The following is a 19,653-nucleotide window of genomic DNA, read 5'->3' on the forward strand; positions in this document are numbered from 1 at the left end:
AATACTGCTAAATTCACCAATAAGTCTTTTTTCCACACACACAAATTTATGCCCCAAGAACAGAGCCCATTCCTGCCACAGGGTCTGGATAGTTTTTTAATGTAGAGGGAGACTCACTTTAGTGATAAGAGTTTAAACCCTTATTCTTTGCTCCTTTCGTCTCGCTCATAGATCTAGCGCTGGCAACAGGGGGAGGCAAACGATCCATGTACGTAAGTGGAGGCGCATTCACTCGAGGCGGTCACCACCTGGGGGAGCCAGACAGGACTCCTCTCCACCCCGTGCCAGCTGGACTCAGCTTCTGGAATTCCAGTCCACGCCGGGAATCTTCCAGGCTGGCTTCCTGGGCGTCCACCATGGGCTGAGTCCTAGCCAGAGTCAACTTAACTGTGATGGCGTGGCCGTTGACAAAAGTGTCTCCTGTTTTCGGAGAGTTGTTTTCAAAAAACAGCTTTATTGAGATATTATTCACATATACAATTCACCCATTTAAACTTTACAGTTCAGCGGGGTTTAATACATCTGTGGATACGAGCAAATATCACTACAATTTTAGAACATTTCTATCACCCCAAAAGAAACCCCAAACTCATTGGCAGTCACTTATTTCCCCTCAGTGCTCCAGGCCTAGGCAACCACAAACCCACGTTTTATCTCCGTAGATTTGTCCATTTGGAATATTTATGTAAATGGAATCAAACAGTATGTGGTCCTTTGGGACTGGCTTCTTCCATTCAGCATAATGTTTCCAAGGTTCACCCATGTAGTAGCATGGATCAGTATGTCATTCCTTTTTATGGCTGGGTAATATTCCGTTGCATGAATAGACCACAGTTCATTCATTAGTTGATGGACCAGAGTGCCTCCCCTCCCCGCCCCAAATCTTCACAGCAGGCCTCCTATGCTCCAAGCATGCAGAGGGCGGCACAGCATGTGTCTATCCATGGCTTTGAGGGCTTGTGATATACCCTGAGCAGCACCCCTGGTACTGTTAGTTCCTGGTTAGTTGACAGCTGGGGACTGCCCAGCTGTCTTACCTGGGACAACAGCTCAGAATGTGGCTTTCTGCTCAAGCATTTTCCTTCCACAAGGGATGGATACACCCTCTGTGGGCTCATTACCTTGGGAAATGTAAGCGCTTCCCAGTGAGGGAGGGAAGGAGCTGGGCTGCATGTTCTTTAGAGAGGCAGCCTCGGGGGTCCCTGGGGTTCAGCACCCTGGCAAAGGCCACTCAGGGGGATAAGCTGCAGGACGCACAGGTCTGGGCTTCAGCAGGGCTCCTCTCCATACCTGCCCTTGGGCGAGGGGTTGCTGGGACTCAGTCACCATTCCAAGGGTGGAAAGTCCCATCAGGAGGTTGAGTGAGACCCAGAGAGGCTGGTTTCAACAGGAAGCCAAAGAATAGATTTGGGCACTGCAGCCCCTGCTTCTCTGTGTGCTGTGCAGAGAAAGCTGAGGGATCATGCCCTGGGCAGAGGGTACAAGTTCCTGCCTGACATCCCTTCTCCCCTTATTCCTTATTGATATAACCTGGATTATATCCAGGTATCAGTTTGCCCAGTTCAAAGACTACATTTCCCAGATTTCCTTTCTGCAAGGGCTGGCCAATGAGAAGAAAGCAAAAGTTATTGGGCAAGGATTATAGGAAGTCTTTCCTTTAAAAGAAACAAACTTTTTATTAAGAAAATCTTCAAAAAAAAAAAAAAAAAGAAAATCTTCAGGCATGAAAGAAAGGTAGACCAGGGTAATGGACGCCCATATACACCCATCACCCAGATTTAATAGTTGTTAACATTTTACCATGTTTGCTTCTTTTTTACTCATGTATTAACCAGCCCATAATTCAAGTTAGGAAATCTCTTTAAAAGAAGCTGACTCAGATGGGAGGCAGGTGTCCTTTGTCCCTCCGTGCTTCATCCTTCTGCCTTCCTAAATCATAAACATGAAGGCTGGAGCCCCAGCAGCCATCTTGTGACTCTGAAGCCATCATGAGGATACAAGCCAGGGATAAGTGGAAAGTGGAAAGAGGGAAGGGTAGGTTGCCAGATTAGCAAACACAAACAAAAACCAAACTAACAAAATGAGATACGAAAAACCAAAACAAAAAAAAGCAAATAAACAAACCACCAGTTTAATTTGAATTTCAGATAAAAATGAACGATTGGTTTAGTATGTTTCATGCAAAATTGGGGACATACTTATAATTTTAAAATTACTTATTGTTCATCTGAAATTCAAATTTAACTGGGCATCCTGCATTTTGTATGGCAATCCCGTAATGGGCCTGGGTCTCTGGTGCTTGTGGACCTGCCATACAAGCACCGGACTGTCCATTTAGACCTCCCATTTTATCTAATTAATTCATTTAATGAGCATCTATACAAGTGACTATTATGTGCTCAGTCTTGGGCAAAGCCCTGTGAAAACAGGCAGATTGGCACATGGGATTCACAGTCCAGTGCGTAAAACGAGTATTAAGACAAATACCCAAGTACCAGTGAGATGAGTAAGAAAAAGGGGGCATGGGTTCTCCCCTCCCCCACACTTGCCCATACTGATTATTCCCTGAACACTGGGCTGTTTCCCACCTCTGGTCTTTGCCCACACTGTCCCTCATCCTGGAATGTCCTCATCAACACACCTGCTCATTTCACTTCATTCATTCATTCAGCAAACTGGTTAAGAATCTTCTGTGCCATGTACTAGGGAACAGAGGGCCCGCCCTGCAGGGGCCTATGGACTCAGTGCCCATTGATGAAGTCTTCCACATGCCAGCATAGAGGTAGGATTGTGTGATGATGATGTTACAGGGACAGGAAGAGGAGAAGGGGAAGGGCAGGCCAACAACAGAGTGGGGTCTTGAGGGATAAATAGGAGCTCACTAAGCATGTGACGTGTGAATGCAGCCATAATGGATGGACGAGTGAATGAAGCTGATCACACAGCTGAGGCCACCCCACTGCATGACTGGCCCCAGCCCCTCCTCTCCTCTCTGTGGGGAGCAAGCCAGATCGAGGGAGGCTTCGGGGGTCTCTACAGGGTGGACAGAGCACTACTTGGGAGCCAGATGGCATTTCCCTGCTTCTGGTTATGCAGTCATGCCCTGAGCCCATTCCAGAAGGAGACGCTTGAGTCAGGGCATTTGAATCTCATGGTCCAGCTTCCTCTGCCCAAAACTTAACACTTCGCAAAACGAAGCTGGAAGGGCCCTGAGTTGGCAATTTTTCCAGTGCCGCCAGTGTTTCTGGAATCTGGAGGCTGGAAGGTCTCAGCCACTATCTGGTCCAACCGCCCATTTAACTGATGAATAAACTGAGTCCCAGAGAGGGGAAAACCTCGCCAAAGGTCACATTCCACAGCCTGGTCCAGTCCAGCGCTGCTGGACCCCAGTTCCCTGGCCTTCCAGTCCTACACGGAGCCTTCCTGTGCAATCAACAACAGAAATTATACTCAGCGAAAGTTATATATGACACCTTGCAACCAATTGTTTGGGGCGTTCCGGCAGTGGTCCAATCCCCTGTTCACAGACCTCAGCCCTCCTAGGCTGTAAGCCCCAGGCAGCTCAGCTTAGCAGCCATCCACAAGCACCAACCACCTTAGAGGATATGGCTGCAGCTGACCTAGGAGGGGGCTCCTGGCAGATGGCCAAGGTCTCTCAGGGACCCTGTTACAGGGGTGCAGGAAGGACCCCTCTCCCAAACTGTCTCTCTTCCTTCCCCCGGGGTCTCTGCCCTCCAATCCAGTCTGTGGCCACAAGCAAACACAGGGATGAAGCCACGGCCAGTTACTCCTGCTGAGGAAAGGGGAGAGGCTGAGCAGATTTGGGGCTGCAGCCTGGCAGGGCCAGAGTATCCAGTTAGCTGACGGGGGTGGGGTGGGGGTGGGGGAGCCATCACGGATCTTGGGGGTGGGGGAGTGGCTGCTTCCCCCAGACTTTGGAGAAAGTGAGGACAGGGTTGGAAAGGCCTTCCTGGGAGGGAGCCCAGGAGCTGGGGCTTAGAGGACCTTTAGGACCTGCCTGGACAACCCGTGAGTCACTGATGAGGCCAGAGAGAGGCCGGGCCTCCCGACTCCAAACCCAGAGCTCCCCTTGGGGTCCACCTTAACCCCAAGCCTTCCGTAAACGCCAGCTCCACCAGACGTGGATGTGGTCCGGATGGCCCGGCGAGGATGTTCCAGGGTCCCGTGACGGGGCCGTCCTAGGTGAGAGTGTCCTCTCAGGAGTGGGGGGCATTACCCTTCATGGACTCAAAGGTTAGCTGCCGATTCCAGCTTGCCGCCAGTAATGAAGAGCGCAGGAGGCAGATGGACGCTGTCCCGCGCACAGTATGCTAATTCCGCTAACCAGTGGACCAGGAAATGGCCGATTATTTGCGCCGCCATCAACAGACAGAGATGCTGCCTCAAAGCTCACTTGTCTTTAATGCTGTCCCCCTGTCGAGGATCCTCAGGGTGATCGCTCCAGCCAATTTGCAGAGATGCAGGCGGCAGGAGGAGGGGGCGAGTGATGGATGTGTGGGCCTTGGAGGGAGCCCTCCGCCAGCACTCAGACTGCCTGGGGTCCCAGCAGTGAACGGGTGCCCTTGGGGCAGTCCCAGCACCTCCACTTCTGCTTCTCTGCCCATGGGGCCTCCCTCCCAGGGCTGTGGCCTGGACCAACAGGCAGGCGGGCTGCTTCCAGGGCCAAAAGGCTCTTATAAGAGAACAGAATTCCTGCTGTGGCTAGGGGGCATTTCTGGACTCTGCGCTGGCTCTCAGACCCGAGGTGGCCCCTCTCCTTGCTCATGGGGTGGTAGATGAGGGTAGGGCCAGAGTGCTGTCTGAGATGTGCAGAGCTCGGTTCTCAGATTCTGGAACGTGCCTGAGGCCAAACCAGGGGCTGCCTCCTTGTCTGCCATTCAATCCCTCTTGTGTCCCAGTCCTGGAGCCCCAGTACTGTGAGCTTGAGTCCAGTCCTCCTGGGACCATTTCTTTCCAACAACCAACGGTCCTTTGCCATGGGGAAGGCACCCATACTGGGAAAGCCCTCCCTACCTAGATAACAGAGACCTGCAGTGGCTGGCTCCATCTGGAACCTGGAGGTGAAAACTCCGGGAAAATGACTCCTGCGTGTGCGTGTGCGTGTGCGTGTGTGTGCGCGCGTGTGTGTGTGTGCGCGCGTGTGTGTGTGTGCGCGCGTGTGTGTGTGTGTGTTTGTCCCTCACTCACTCTGGGCAAAGGTATGTAAGTGATGCATCTCTGCAGCTCTGAACCCCTAACATAAAGAATGTACACCTTTTATCCTGGGGCTCCTGAGACCTCACCTGGGGTATACAAAGTCCGTTCATCCTAGGAAAATTGGTGCTGGAAAAGGCCCACTTTAAATGGATCTGTGTTAAACAGGGATCTCCTTTCTTAGTAAATGGTGAAAACTAAAAAGACTTGATGTGGAATTTGTCTTAAATCTTAAATTTGTTTTAAAACTTATAAATTGTATTACAATTTATTAAAATTAATTTATCTTGTGTTTTAAGCTACGGCTATAATTCCATCCATAATCTTTGAGCAAAGAATGAATCAAATGTTGATTTGGGGGGTATAAATTTTTCAGCCAAAAATTGTGTCACGGCTCACTCTGTAGCCATTCTTTGTGCTTGATTTTCACAGCATGGTCTTACCAGGTGTCATTTTTGCAAATGACAAAGGCTTATCCAAAGGCTTCATGCCTTTTCACAGAGGTGTTCGTTAATCCATGGCAGTCAACTCGTTCCCTTTTGAGTATCTGCTGTGTCATCACCTTTGCCCTTTTCTTTCTTCAAATCAAGAATGGCCAGATCCTCATTTATCAATGGCTTTGCATAGAATTTGAATGCTTCCTCAGCATCGTTTTCACTTCATGAAATCCTGTAACTTTGGCACAATTCGCATTTTCACCTTGCAATCAATTTATACTTTGCAATCAATTCATTTGGGTTTTGCATAGGTGGGCAAAGATGGACACCAGAGTTTAGCAGAAGGGGGTGTCGGGTGGGCACCACATTTATAGATGGTCAGTTTTTCAGTGAACACCGTGTTATGATGTCTCTAACTGCCCTAAGGAAGCTACGTGACTGGGGGACTCAGGTACTGAATCCCAGGATAACAAGGACCCATGTGTGGTGCTCCTCATTTTATGTATCCAGATCCTTCCCCACAAAGAGTAGTGGAGGCAACATGCTTCATCTTCCTGGTCTCTGCTGGTTCCTCCTGGACCACATCTGGGACTCATCCTGGTAGGGTACATGAGCCTCTGAAAAGGACCAGCCAACTCTATCAAAAAGAGCTCCAGATTTAACCATACCCTCCTTAATATGGTTTCCGGCAGCCTTCTCATCCCTGGACGGAGCATAGGATTCAATCTGAGATGCCACTTTCCTGCCGTTTTCCCTGGGGGCACCAGGCTGCAGGACCCAAGGAAGTGGTGAGCAATATTTAGGGACATCCATTTCATTAAACACCTGTGGTCTTCCAAGTCAAATAATAAATAATAATAGAAATAAGTAAAATGTGCTGAGTGCTTACTATGTGCCAGGCATTGATGCAAACATTTCACAAGTATTATCTCACTTAATTCTCACTACCCTTTAAGTGCTACCCCCAAGTTACAGTTAAGAAAATAAAGATGTAGAAAGCTGATTGTTTTTTTTTTCCAGATCATACAGACGATAAATTGCGAGTTGAGATTTGAATCCAGGAAGTCTGACTCTAGGCCTCATACTCATAACTAATACTGTGTTGGAAACTAACTTGGCTTTTTTCTTCTGGGTTTGGATAATGCTGGGGGGTGTAGAATTGACTTGTTATAGGATAATCTAGCTCCTGCCCCACATTTGATAAGGGAAGAACACCTGCCAAATGCAGCCTCCAAAATCAATAGCAAAGTGCTATACTGAAACTAACAAGGGCACTTTATGTTCACTCATGAATCCATTTTGAAAATTCTGTGCGTAAGTCAAGAAACTCTCCGTCTTTTAGGAATTCAACCCCGAAAAAGCTGGTGTCTCTCAGTTTCAGGCATGGGAAGTATTTTCTCAAAGATGCCTCATTTCTTGAAACTAATAAAATAATTGGGTTGAACATGCTCAATGCAGACTTTCCCCTACCAGTGAGCTCTTTTATAGCCACTGAAAAGTCACTTTTTGGGGGGCTCATTATCCTTCAAGATCCTGTGTCGCTCATTTACATTAGAAAGAGGAAGTTCATAAAAGCCCTTTCTTATTTTCTAACACGAGTTCAAATCAGGGGCCATTATCACCCTATAGAAAGACCCAAATGGCATATGGATCATTCTGGAGAAGAGGGTGAGCGCCTTTTAAGAGAATTGTTTTAGTTTTTGCAGGAAATTAATCAGAGGGATGGGCTTTGTGGAGCGGGGAGCAAATCTAATCTGTCCTTTGTTCGAATTTGCCTTGCTCCAATTCCTAGCAATTGTAGACAACATGCTCTTTTGTTCGGGAGACACTTGTTACATGCATAATTAGAGACTGCAGTAGCTGTGTTTAAAGAAAAACTGTTTTCCAATGTAATGTGTGATCTTGATAATAGTATTTTCATCAAAGGTAGCAATTACATTCATTAAGCTGGGACTGGCCGGGCGGCAAGGAAATTAAGTGGGAAGTGAATAAAAAGCTCCCCTCCCCCCATGTTATCTCCTTCTCTTTATAAGTTGAAATGCACCATGGTGAGCTGGAACTGGGAAATACATAGTGCATATAAAAAAATAAAGTCCTCCTTAATCTTTCTGAATAATGACCCTGCAGATATCCTAGGGACGGCAACTATAGATACACTTTTCAAATTAAAGGGCTTTATTCTCCCTTAATTTCCTATGCAAGTTTTAAATGAGCTCAACATATGATTCAGGTCTTTAAAGGCTGCAGCGCTCTTTAGGATTCATTCACTGTTCTTTGCACACATAAATTTATAGTTTTGTGTTCTCAAAAAAAACACAACAAGGCATAAATCAACCAGTTTAGGAGAGAAATAAAGCCATTTTCCTATTTTTAATTACTCCTTTAACTATCATTTAGGCTTCCTTATACTTTAATTTTAAAGATGCTATAAATGAAGTCCACACGTGGAGGTGGAAACACATTACAGGAAAAGAGCGCCCCCTCCAGGTTCTTGAATCTCACTGTGTTGCTGTGAGAAATTTATTCTGGAAAAGAAAAAAAATCCCACACATGTATGTGTGTGTGTGTGTATCTCCTCCAGGCAGATGCTCTGGGTCCCTCCCCCATCCCCCTGGATTAAAAGTCCTGCTTGCAATGCCTCAAAGGGTTTGATGATTTCAATTTTATTCAGCAGAGCGCAATGATAGCCAGACATTTCTGGGCAAAAGCAGATGGAAATATGCCACCTCCTATCAGCACCCTAGCTCTGGCCAATGTTTGACCTGAAAAGCTCTCTGAGAAAATGAAACCAGTCCACAAAAATCAATTGGGGACCCCTATTTCTTGTGATTGGACATGCACAGCTCTGGGGCAAGAATCATTATCTCTAAATTGATTGACCCAAATGTCATGCAGATCATCTTGGAGTGGGAAAAGCCGAAGAGCTTGAACGGCCTGCGCATTTTCTGCTGGCTGCACAGCCAGATGCGGCAGTGGCCTTGATGGCTAACCTCTAACCGAGCGGGTCAGGGTATTCCACACTTGGCTAAAGGAGTTGCCATAATTTGAGAAAAAGTGGGACTTCGGAAGTTTTTCAACTTTACTTTCTGACCTGCTCATTAGCAGTTGATTTGACTTTATGAGACAAGGGTATTGAATGTGGAGCCATGAGACCAGCCTGTGGTCCCAGCTGGTAATAAGAGCTAAGGTCTGTTGGATGGCTTACTATCTGCCAGGTACTTGGCTGGGGCTCACACGCGTTGTATATCTCATTCCTCACAGCAAGCCTTCGAGGGGGGCGTTGGTATTATCATTTCCATTTTACAGTCAAGAAAATCAAACCTTAGAGAGGTCAAGTAAGCTACCTCGGTCTGTATAATTAAGACATCGGGGACCAGACATCCGTACCCTGCAGTCTGATATCTAAGCCCAACCTCTTGGTCATGAGAGCAGGGGCTTTGGCCTTTCCAGACTCAGGTTCCCTGGACATAAATAAGGGGGTAAGCTGACAAAGCCCTAGAGTCTCAAGCAGCTCGACATTTACCACTACGAGACTTCTCAGAAAACCTTTCAAGTTATCTTGTTGAAGCAGCTAGTTTGCTTTGGGGGGGCTTCCTTTGAGAAGCCATATGTAGTCCCCAGAGCAGAGAGAGGACAGAGCCGGGTACCCAAGGATCACAGGCAGCTGAAGCTGCCAGGATGTGGCCCAGTGACAGGTGATGGGTGTGGAGCTTGGTCCACCGACTCAGGTGAGCACGAGGGAAGCAGCGCACTGAGGCTCAGCGTTCGGGGATATTTTCTAATAATCATTCCAAATGACCCTCTACCCAAGCCCTCTCTCCTGCTCCCTTGGCAGTAGTAGATCTCAGTTCAACGTGACAAATTCAGTCACTTTTGGTTCATCGAACAGCCTCGGTTTGTTCTTAAGACTTAGCCCTGTTCATTTAAAACCTGCAGTCATGTCCATTTAGAGGCTCGTGTGTCCCGAATCTCAGCAATGGCCCTGCCTGTCTCGTGTCTCTAACAGTTTGTGGCGTGTGTGTGTGTGTGTGTGTGTGCGTGTGTGTGTGTGTGTGTGTGTGTGTGTGAGCGCGCGTGTACGAGGGAGAGCGCAGGGTCTCTCTTGACTTTTGCCCTTCTCCCTCTGGCGCTGGGGGTGGTTAGGGTTGGGGATGAAGGAGGGGGAGGCCGGGGCAGGTGCTGTCTCTCCCCTCCTTGACCTTGTGTTCCTTCTCTATGTGCATGTTATGAATGACGGCTGGCTGTCAAGGGGACTTGCCTCCTGGGCCCTGGGGGTCTCTTGCAAGAGTGGCTGCATTTTACTGCTGCCTCTTTGCATTCCTCCTCCGTGCACACCTCTCTGTCCTCAAGGGAAAAGAGTCTAGAGAAAGATGGTATAACACAATCTCATCTACCTCCTGTGCCAGCTCTCCGGCCTGTGGGCACAAGCAGGATCCATCTTCCTTAACTTTTTGGAACCAAGAACTCAAGACAGGGTGGTCCTGACCCTCTCTTGGGGGTTCCCCCATTGTGCCATGGTTTCCTGGATCTCTTTTCTCCTGCTTTTATGGGGAAGATCAACAACCCACTGGCTAAGTAAGGTGTCCAACTGGGAACAAAATGCCAGGCTGCCTTTCTTGTAGGATCCTCAACCTTGGATTTGACGTGGTAAAGCACCCCTTCCTCCACTCTGGTGGGTGGCCTCCCCTCATTTTGAAGGTGGTTTACTGAACTGGTGCCTCTCTGAGGCCCTGGGGGAAGGTGGCTGGTCCTACCCCTGGGGGTTTTCTGAACTCAGAATATGAGATACTTAGGTATGGTGACCTTATAATTTATTGCCCAAATTGGAAGGCTCTTTTGAAAATGAAGGATGGCACTATCAATAATCATTCCGAGTGCTTCCCTGGTGGCGCAGTGGTTGAAAGTCCGCCTGCCGATGCAGGGGACGTGGGTTCATGCCCCAGTCCGGGAAGATTCCACATGCCGCGGAGCGGCTGGGCCTGTGAGCCATGGCCGCTGAGCCTGCGCATCCAGAGCCTGTGCTCTGCTACGGGAGAGGCTACAACAGTGAGAGGCCCGTGTACCGCAAAAAAAAAAAAAAAAAAATTATTCTGAGACAGCAGACATGACCTAGGACTGTCTGGGGAGACGGAGGTGTATGGTCCCTGATCCTCGAGCACCTCTGGACTCTGGCTCCAGTTCTGGAAAAGGGAAAAATCACATCCTACACCCTCGATGCCATCAATCAGTGTGATGTCAGCTCTGAGCCCCATCCCAACAAATTGCCGGGTGTCCAATTTGTTCAGGGCTCCTTTCTCAGGACCTCTGTCTGGGCTCTGGGGTCTCAGAGGGTCAAAGTGCCTCCGTCCTCTGCCACAACACCCGCTTCCACGAGAGATGTCTCTTCTCCTGGTCCCGGGCCCTTCCTTCTAGATGGCTCCTCTGCCACGTCTGGAACCTGCTTGTGGTTCAGCATCTTTTGTGAGGCCAGAGGGCTCTGCCCAACATTCAGCCTCTTGGTGTCCTGAATACCTTTCCCTCTGGCACACATTTCCAACGTGCTAGTCTAGGCCACATGTGGGGCATGGAAGGCCTCTCTTTCCTCTTCCAATCTGAAGAAATCCCTCTTTAATTTGGGGCAGATTCATCTGGGGCAATTCCCTTCAAGACTTATTTTCCACATTGGATTTAGGTTTCTCCTTTCCTTCAAACCCCTTTTGTCCATTGAAAACAGGGACAAAATTTGGGAAAGTGCTGCTACCAGGCTTGTGGGAGGCACAGAACATAGAACCTGCATAAGTGGGGAGAAGAGAAAGGAGAAAATGCCAAAAAAAGAGCAATAGCTCCCCAAATTAATGTTTCCATACTGCTTCAAAGCCACAAGTTCTTGGAGACCAGTAAAGTGAGCTTGGCCAGGCGCCCTGGACGCCACTTGTTCTTCTGCGGAAGCAGCTGCTCCATCTTCTAGAGCCACAGAGACCTATAGAACTTTCTGCAATCATTGAAATGCCCTATATCCACACGGCCCAATATGGTAGCCACTAGCCAAACATGACTAACGAGCACCTGAAACAACTGAGGAATTGAATTTTTAATTTTATTTAATTTTAATTTCAATAGCCACATATGGCTAGTGGCTCTCATACTGGACAGAATAGTTCTAGAGAAATCATTGAAGAGGAGTGATAATAACCCAACTTACATTTAAAAGACTGTCTCAGGCTGCTATGGAAAATGGCTTGGATTACTGGGGAAAGTAGAAGCTGGAAGCCAATTAGGAGGTGACTACACTGTTCCCAGAGAGAGATCATGCTTCCGATTGGACTAAGGTACTAGCAGAGGTAGAAAGATCTAGAGACATTAAGAATTATTTTGGAGGTAGAACTGGTGGAGGAGGCCCACTGGTTACTGGGTTTCTGCATGCCACTCTGAAGACCCCATTTGCAGTTGAACAGATCCACTCTTTTTTTTTTTTTTCCGCGGTACGCGGGCCTCTCACCGTTGTGGCCTCTCCCATTGCGGAGCACAGGCTCAGCGGCCATGGCTCACGGGCCCAGCCGCTCCGCGGCATGTGGGATCCTCCCAGACCGGGGCACGAACCCATGCCCCCTGCATTGGCAGGCGGACTCTCAACCACTGCGCCACCAGGGAAGCCCCAGATCCACTCTCAATGGTCATTTCTGAACCACTCATTAATCCTCACAGAGCCCTTGAAAGAGGACATGTCTTCTCTCAGAGGGGGATGCATATGCCATATGTACTGGGTTGAATAGTGTCTCCCATAATTCATGTCCACCAGGAACCTATGAATGTGACCTTACTTGGAAATAAGATCTTTGCAGATGTAATCAAGTTAAAGCGAGGTCATACGGGATTAGGGTGTGCCCTAAATACAACATGACTGGTGTCTTTGAAAGAAGAGGAACATTCGCATAGAGCAAGGACGGCCACGTGATGATGGAGGCAGGGATGGAAGTTGTGCGGCCACGAGCCAAGGAGCTCCTAGGATTGCTGGCAACCACCAGAAGCTCAAAGAGGCAAGGAAGCGTTCTTCCCTAGAGCCTGCAGAGGGGATATGGACCTGCTGACACCTTGACTCCAGACTCCTGGCCTCCAGAACTGAGAGGATGTATTTCTGTTGTTTTAAGCCACCCAGTTTATGGTGTTTTGTTACGGCAGCCCCGGGAAATAGAGTCATCCAGCCAGCATCCACTCCCTGTTCCTGCCTAGCAGACCTAGATTTTGCTCTGGTAACTACCCTCCTCCAGTATCCATGTACCTAAGGAAGTGGACCTTTCCTGGGTGGGTACTCCTTTGCCCTAAAGGTAATACTACTTTCTTGCCAGGGATGATTTTGGAACGAGTATGGGACTCAAAATTGGCCCAGAGGATAAGAAGAGAAATCTCTGGAGGACGTTCTTCCATCATCCCTAGAAGCTTTTCTTCTCCTGGACATTATTGCGTTAAAGGGTAACACCTGCAGCTGTGGCAGCACCCTGGCTATACCTGCCTGAGGATGATGTCCGTGGAAGGACGGCAGAGTATAGAGATGGGAAGACCCTGGGCCTGATAACTTTGCTGAGCTGATGAATCAAACAGCCCTGAGGCCCCCAGGACTCTGGGGTTCCAAGCTCTGTGAGGTGACTGAGACAAGGCTCATACCTCCTCCATCCAAGTGGTTTATCAAACTCCAAACCCCTTGAGAAGAGTGTTGGCAAATGCCATCGTCCCTATCTGGTTGATTTTCCAGATGATGTTTTAGTGTCCCCAGCAACTCCCAGCTGTGGCCCCCACTTGAATGAAGAGTGAGTAAAAGAAAGGAGAAACATTTACTAAGCGGCTCCTCTCTCAAGAAAAAACACTACCCAAAGAGCGCTTCCTATCTGGCCATCCATCCTGCAGATACGTTTTCTCAGCATCTGGAGGCTGGGGCAGGGGTGATGCCTTAGTCTGTTCAGGCTCAACTGGGTGGCTTATAAACAACGAACATTTCTTTCTCAGTTCTGAAGGCTGGGAAGTTCAAGATTATGATGGCATCAGATTCGGTGTCTGGTGAGGACCTGCTTCCTCATTGACAGCCGTCTTCTCACCGTAACTTCTTATGGCTGGAGGGGCAAGGGGTCTCAGCCGGGTCCTTTGATAAGGGCAGTAATCCTATTCAAAGCACCTTCTAGAGGCCCCACCTCCTAATACTTTAACCCACTTTGTGGGTTAAGATTTCAATATATGAACACAAACATTCAGTCCATAGCAGATGGGAAAGATTCTTTCTCTCTTACCCCAAATTAGGTAATTCCACCACAACTTTTCATGGTTTCTTGCTTCTCCCTTCTGTCCCTGGCTATCTCAAAAGTTCCTCTCATCCAGAAAAAAAAGTGTATCTCCTAATTTCAGAAGTCATCACAACCCACCTGACTTTTTTTTTTTTGCGTTACACGGGCCTCTCACTGCTGTGGCCTCTCCCGCTGTGGAGCACAGGCTCTGGACGTGCAGGCCCAGCGGCCACGGCTCACGGGCCCAGCTGCTCCGTGGCATGTGGGATCTTCCCGGACCGGGGCACAAACCCGCGTCCCTTGCATCGGCAAGCGGACTCCCAACCACTGCGCCACCAGGGAAGCCCCCCACCCGACTTTTAATTCCGCAAACTTATTTTGACATATTTCTCCTCCTTTTTTCCTCCCTAATAAGAGTAACTGAGCCCTCCTTTGGTCTAAATGTACTCAGTGCCCATGAACTCAGGCTCAGCTGCAGGCAAACCTTCAGTTCAGTGCCTGGAGTATCCCACGGACGTGCTCCCAAGTCCATTTTCCTTCTCCAGGGCCAGGAGTGCTGGAGGCTTTCCCTTTGAATGTTCTTCTCTTCCCTCCCACCCCCAGTCAGCACCACTGGGCATTTCCTGACTCCTTCTAGCTTCCTGAGCTTGCCTCCTTGCTTGTTCTTAAGATTTTGATTCCCTTTTACCCCACATCTTAAAGCCAGTACCTGACGATTCTTGGCTCCAGGTCTCATCTCATCCTTCCCTTGTCAAGAATAAAAACGCTGGGGGGGGACTTACCTGGTGGTCCAGTGGTTAGGACCCTGTGCTTCTACTGCAGGGGTCTCGGGTTTGATCCCTGGTCAGGGAACTAAGATCCCGCGTGCTGTGCAGCGTGGCTGAAAACAAAAGAATAAAAGCATTGGACTCCTTTCCTCAGAGTACCTGCACCTCTACCCAAAGGCTATCAGCTGCTTTTAGGATAAAGCTGGACGGGAAAAGGGGGCAGAGCCTCCACTTTCTCTCTGGTCTTGAACCTGACCTCCCAGTCAAGGCTGAGAAGCAGAAGCTTTGCTTCAGATACCACATGCCTGGTTCATACACTGGGAATGGCTGTGGTGGTATCCAGCTCTGCTTTCCTTGTGTCAGGAACCAAATCTTAGAACTAACAACCTATATGAAGATGTGGCAACAGAAGCAATTTTAAAACTAGATAAAGGAGTTTAACTTATTTCATCACAGTTCCAAGAATTTGGCAAGTTGTCTCAGAGCATTTCAGAATGATGTATTCTGCAAGTATTGTACGGATATTCTCAATGTTAGTACTGCACTTAGACATGGGCAAGGGGACCTGCTGCCCCAGGCCCTGCATTTCATAAACACACAACAGTCCCTGTATTCACTGGGATCTGGTGCTCATGCTGGCACATGGTGACCTGAGCCCTAAGCATCCACTCTCATGACTAACACCTTTCAAGTCATGGGGGACCACATCTCCTCTGCCCAAAGTGCCTGAAACAAAAGGAGCCTGAATCCTGACGAGGACAATATCAGAGAGAGATACTGCTTTGGAGGTGAGGAGGACTTGCTTAGGGAAAAGACAAATTCACTAACTTGTCAAATCCTTCCTCTTGGAAAACAAGAGTGGGATAGATCCTTGCATAACCAATGATCATTTCCCAAAGCAGAGCTTCCCTTTTCTGGCTTCTCTGTGTTCCAATGGACAGTTCCAGAAGTTCCCATGAATTGGCATAGCTTTCCAACTGTTTTACATGGTGGCTGACAACATTTTGTAATACTAATAATTCACATGACTTTTAACTTTATGTACGTATGTCTACATGTAACATGCATGGCATGTGACACCAATTCATTACATTAACTGATGGACACTGAATACTAGAATTGGGAATGGTCTTTTTTATAAAAAGTATTTAATAACTAATTGAAATTTCAAAAATCAAAATTAAGTTTTATTTAAATAACAAAAAATTTATATAAGTTGGAATTTTATTTGGCCTGTAAAATTTATTTATTTGTTTTTTATTTTTGTCTGTGTTGGCTCTTTGTTGCTGCGCATGGGCTTTCTCTAGTTGCGGTGAGCGGGGGCTACTCTTCGTTGTGGTGCACAGGCTTCTCATTGCTGTGGCTTCTCTTGTTGCGGAGCACGGGCTCTAGGCGTGTGGGCTCAGTAGTTGTGGTGCGAGGGCTTAGTAGTTGCAGAACACAGGCTTAGTTGCTCCACAGCATGTGGGATCTTCCCAAACCTGGGATTGAACCCGAGTCCCCTGCATTGGCAGGCAGATTCCCAACCACTGCACCACCAGGGAAGTCCCTGGCCTTTTAATATTAATAATTTTGAGTACTTTAAAAGAAAAATAACTTTTGGAAACAGATGAAGAAGAATTTAAATTTTAAACTTTGCCTTAACTTCAATTTACATTTTTTATGAAGGTACATTCTTTAATTAATTAATTTCACCCTCTTTATTAATTAAAAAAGTAATTACCGATTAAAACAATAAGACTAGGGGAGTTCCCTGGTGGCCTAGTGGTTAGGATTCTGGACTTTCACTGCTGTGGCCCAGGGTTCAATTCCCTGGTCAGGGAACTGAGATCCTGCAAGCGATGTGGTTCAGCCAAAACTTAATTAATTAATTAATTTAAAAAAACCCAACGAGACCATAGCTGGGCCTCCGGTGGTAGGCTAGCCCCAGGCCAAGGGACATCAGGGCCTGGCCTCCTCACCTTCAGAGAACACTTGCAGAAATGCTGGCGGGGGAGATGTTCTCTCTTACACAGGGCATGCTGAAATTACTGTGGGAAACCCATAAAGTGAGGTAGTAAAAATGCAAGAGGAAATAGGGGCCAGAAAAATGTTAGAAGTTAAGGGCATAGGACAATTTCAGAAGAACATAAGAGAAAAATGGGTCTTGAGAGAAATTACAGAAAAGCCTCAAAACCAACCCACCTATCTGAGAGCACTCTCTTCCGGATGGTACCAAGGAAGCATGAGGATTTTCTTTCAAGAGATATTCCCTTCAGATGCCTGTGGACTCTTCTGACTTTTGCATAATCACATGAAGCTCCTTCCTCTAAGGGGCCAGTGGTGAACACTACAGTATTGGATTTGGATTCAGCTTCTTCTTCATCTACATTATTAGTCAGAGATGAAGAAATAAACTTGTTTTGAAATTTTTACTCTTCAGGAGATTGCCCTGGATTGCTGAAGCCCAGTGGAAATTTCAGACCAAAACATCTGCTGGAATGAGGCAAACATTTGTATAGGTCAACTGAGGTGAGAAGTGTGTTAACCCCAAGACAGCATGAATGTCCACCAAATGATGCCTTCTTAGAACACGACAGTAGATGAACGGAGCCTACATTTTTTAATGCTGAAAAAACAACATCCATGCCTTTCTATATCTAGCCAGTTTTTTTTTGTATAACTTTTTTAAAATTGGAGTATAGTTACTATACAACGTTGTGTTAGTTTCTGCTTTACAACGAAGTCAATCAGCTATATGTATACATATATCCCCTCCCTCTTGGACCTCCCTCCCACTACCACCCCCCAATCCCACCCACCTAGGTCATCACAGGGCACTGAGCTGAGCTCCCTGTGCTATACAGTTTCCCACTAGCTATCTGTTTTACACATGGTAGTGTATATATGTCAATCCCAATCTCCCAATTCATCCCCCTCCACCTCCCCCTCCCATGTCCACATGTCCGTTCTCTACATCTGCATCTCTATTCCTGCTCTACAAGTAAGTCAGAAAGAGAAAAACAAATACCATATATTAGCACATATATGTGGAACCTAGAAAAATGGTACAGATGAATCTAGCCAGCTTTTAATGTTGGTACATTTCTGGGCTTCCCTGGTGGCGCAGTGTTTGAGAATCTGCCTGCCAGTGCAGCGGACATGGGTTCGAGCCCTGGTCTGGGAAGATCCCACATGCCACGGAGCAACTAGGCCCGTGAGCCACAACTACTGAGCCTGCACGTCTGGAGCTTGTGCTCCGCAACAAGAGAGGCCGCGACAGTGAGAGGCCCGCGCACCGCGATGAAGAGTGGCCCCTGCTCGCCGCAACTAGAGAAAGCCCATGCACAGAAATGAAGACCCAACACAGCCAATAAATAAATAAATAAATAAAATTTAAAAAATAAATTTAATGTTGGTATGTTTCAATCTGAGTAATTGCCAAGACTTCTTGCCCATTGGACAAGTGCAGGGTTGTTTCAGTCTCAAAAATGCCCTTTATTACAAAATACATTTAAAATGAGCTTAGCAGCAATCAATAAGTGTATCCTTAGCCTTTGTCTACTTGGAAAAATCAATTGGGTTGTAAAGATGGAGTATTAATGTGCAAAGGAACTGTACATACATTATACAGTGATAGGTTTCTGTTGTATGACTGAGTGCAAAATAAGGCAAGGGGGCTTCCCTGGTGGCGCAGTGGTTGAGAGTCCGCCTGCCGATGCAGGGGACACGGGTTCGGGAAGATCCGGTCCGGGAAGATCCCACATGCCGCGGAGCGGCTGGGCCCATGAGCCATGGCCGCTGAGCCTGCACGTCCAGAGCCTGTGCTCTGCAACGGGAGAGGCCACAACGGTGAGAGGCCCTTGTACCGGAAAAAAAAAAAAAAAAAAAAAAAAAGACTAGAAGTTATTCTAAAACACAGTGAGGACGTTAGTGTGGAGGATAGAAGAGCTGCAATCGTGGAATCTTGATAAATGGTAGAATTTCCACTTATGGTAAAAGAAACCAAGAGTCAGCCAAAAGTAGACATTTTGTCAAAAAGTAAAGGAAGCAGAATCTTAGAAGAGGGGTATCCAAAGCTATGTTCGGAATGGATATAATCAGCCACGAATTAAGGGTAAAAAGATAACTTTAAGAACGTGGTTTAAACTCACTGACAAAAGTGAACGTCAAGCAAAAAGGGATTAAAGGATCAGGCGATGAGTACGAGGGGTTGGTGCAGGGAGAATGGAGCAGCAGCTCACGGAAGCTTATCCTTTAAGGATGGGGAGACCCGAGCACTTCTGTAGATTGAAGCAAGGAGCCAATCGGGCTAGAAAGGTTACAAATGAAATTCAGAGAGAATAATAACCTGAGTTCCTAGGAGAGGACTTCTTTTCTTTTTTTTTTTGGTGTGACACCCTGACTGACCAACTTGAGTAAAATCAGACTTACGAGGCACTACTTTCATCATGGGCTGGCAAACTTTTCTTTACACCTCGTGGGCAAGAGGCAAAATTAAGGAGATTATGCACATATTTACATACCATTTAAAATGTTAAAAAAAAAATCTAGTTTGCAGGTCATAGGCCCTAGTTTTGCTCACCCAATTTAAACCTGGGTCCTTGGACTTGAGATGTTTTGAAATTTATTTTTCTTGTCCAAGAAAATATTATGTTTCAATACCTCAGATTGAATCACATAAAATCAAATTACAACTAAAGACAAGATGCTAATCCCAGGGCCAGTGCGGACGGTCCAGTTCATACCCGAGTATGCGCCCAACCCAACCCAACCCGGGGAAGTCCCCGCTCAGCAAAGCAAGACACACACTGCTTTTCGTAGGAGGGTCTTTCAACGTGGTCAGTGCTATTTACCCATAGAGGTCAAACCTGCAAGGGCTTAGGTGTCAGCCCCCTTTTCTGTCCTCTCTGTGTCAGAGTCTTTGTCTCCCGTGTGGCCGAATGGAGCTGCCTACGTGGCTGTGGCTATTTGAGAAAAGCAGAAAAGTTGGTTAAAGGGGAA

The sequence above is a fragment of the Leucopleurus acutus genome (genome assembly GCF_964270905.1).
Source record: "Leucopleurus acutus genome assembly, chromosome: 14".
Classification (NCBI taxonomy): Eukaryota; Metazoa; Chordata; class Mammalia; order Artiodactyla; family Delphinidae; genus Leucopleurus; species Leucopleurus acutus.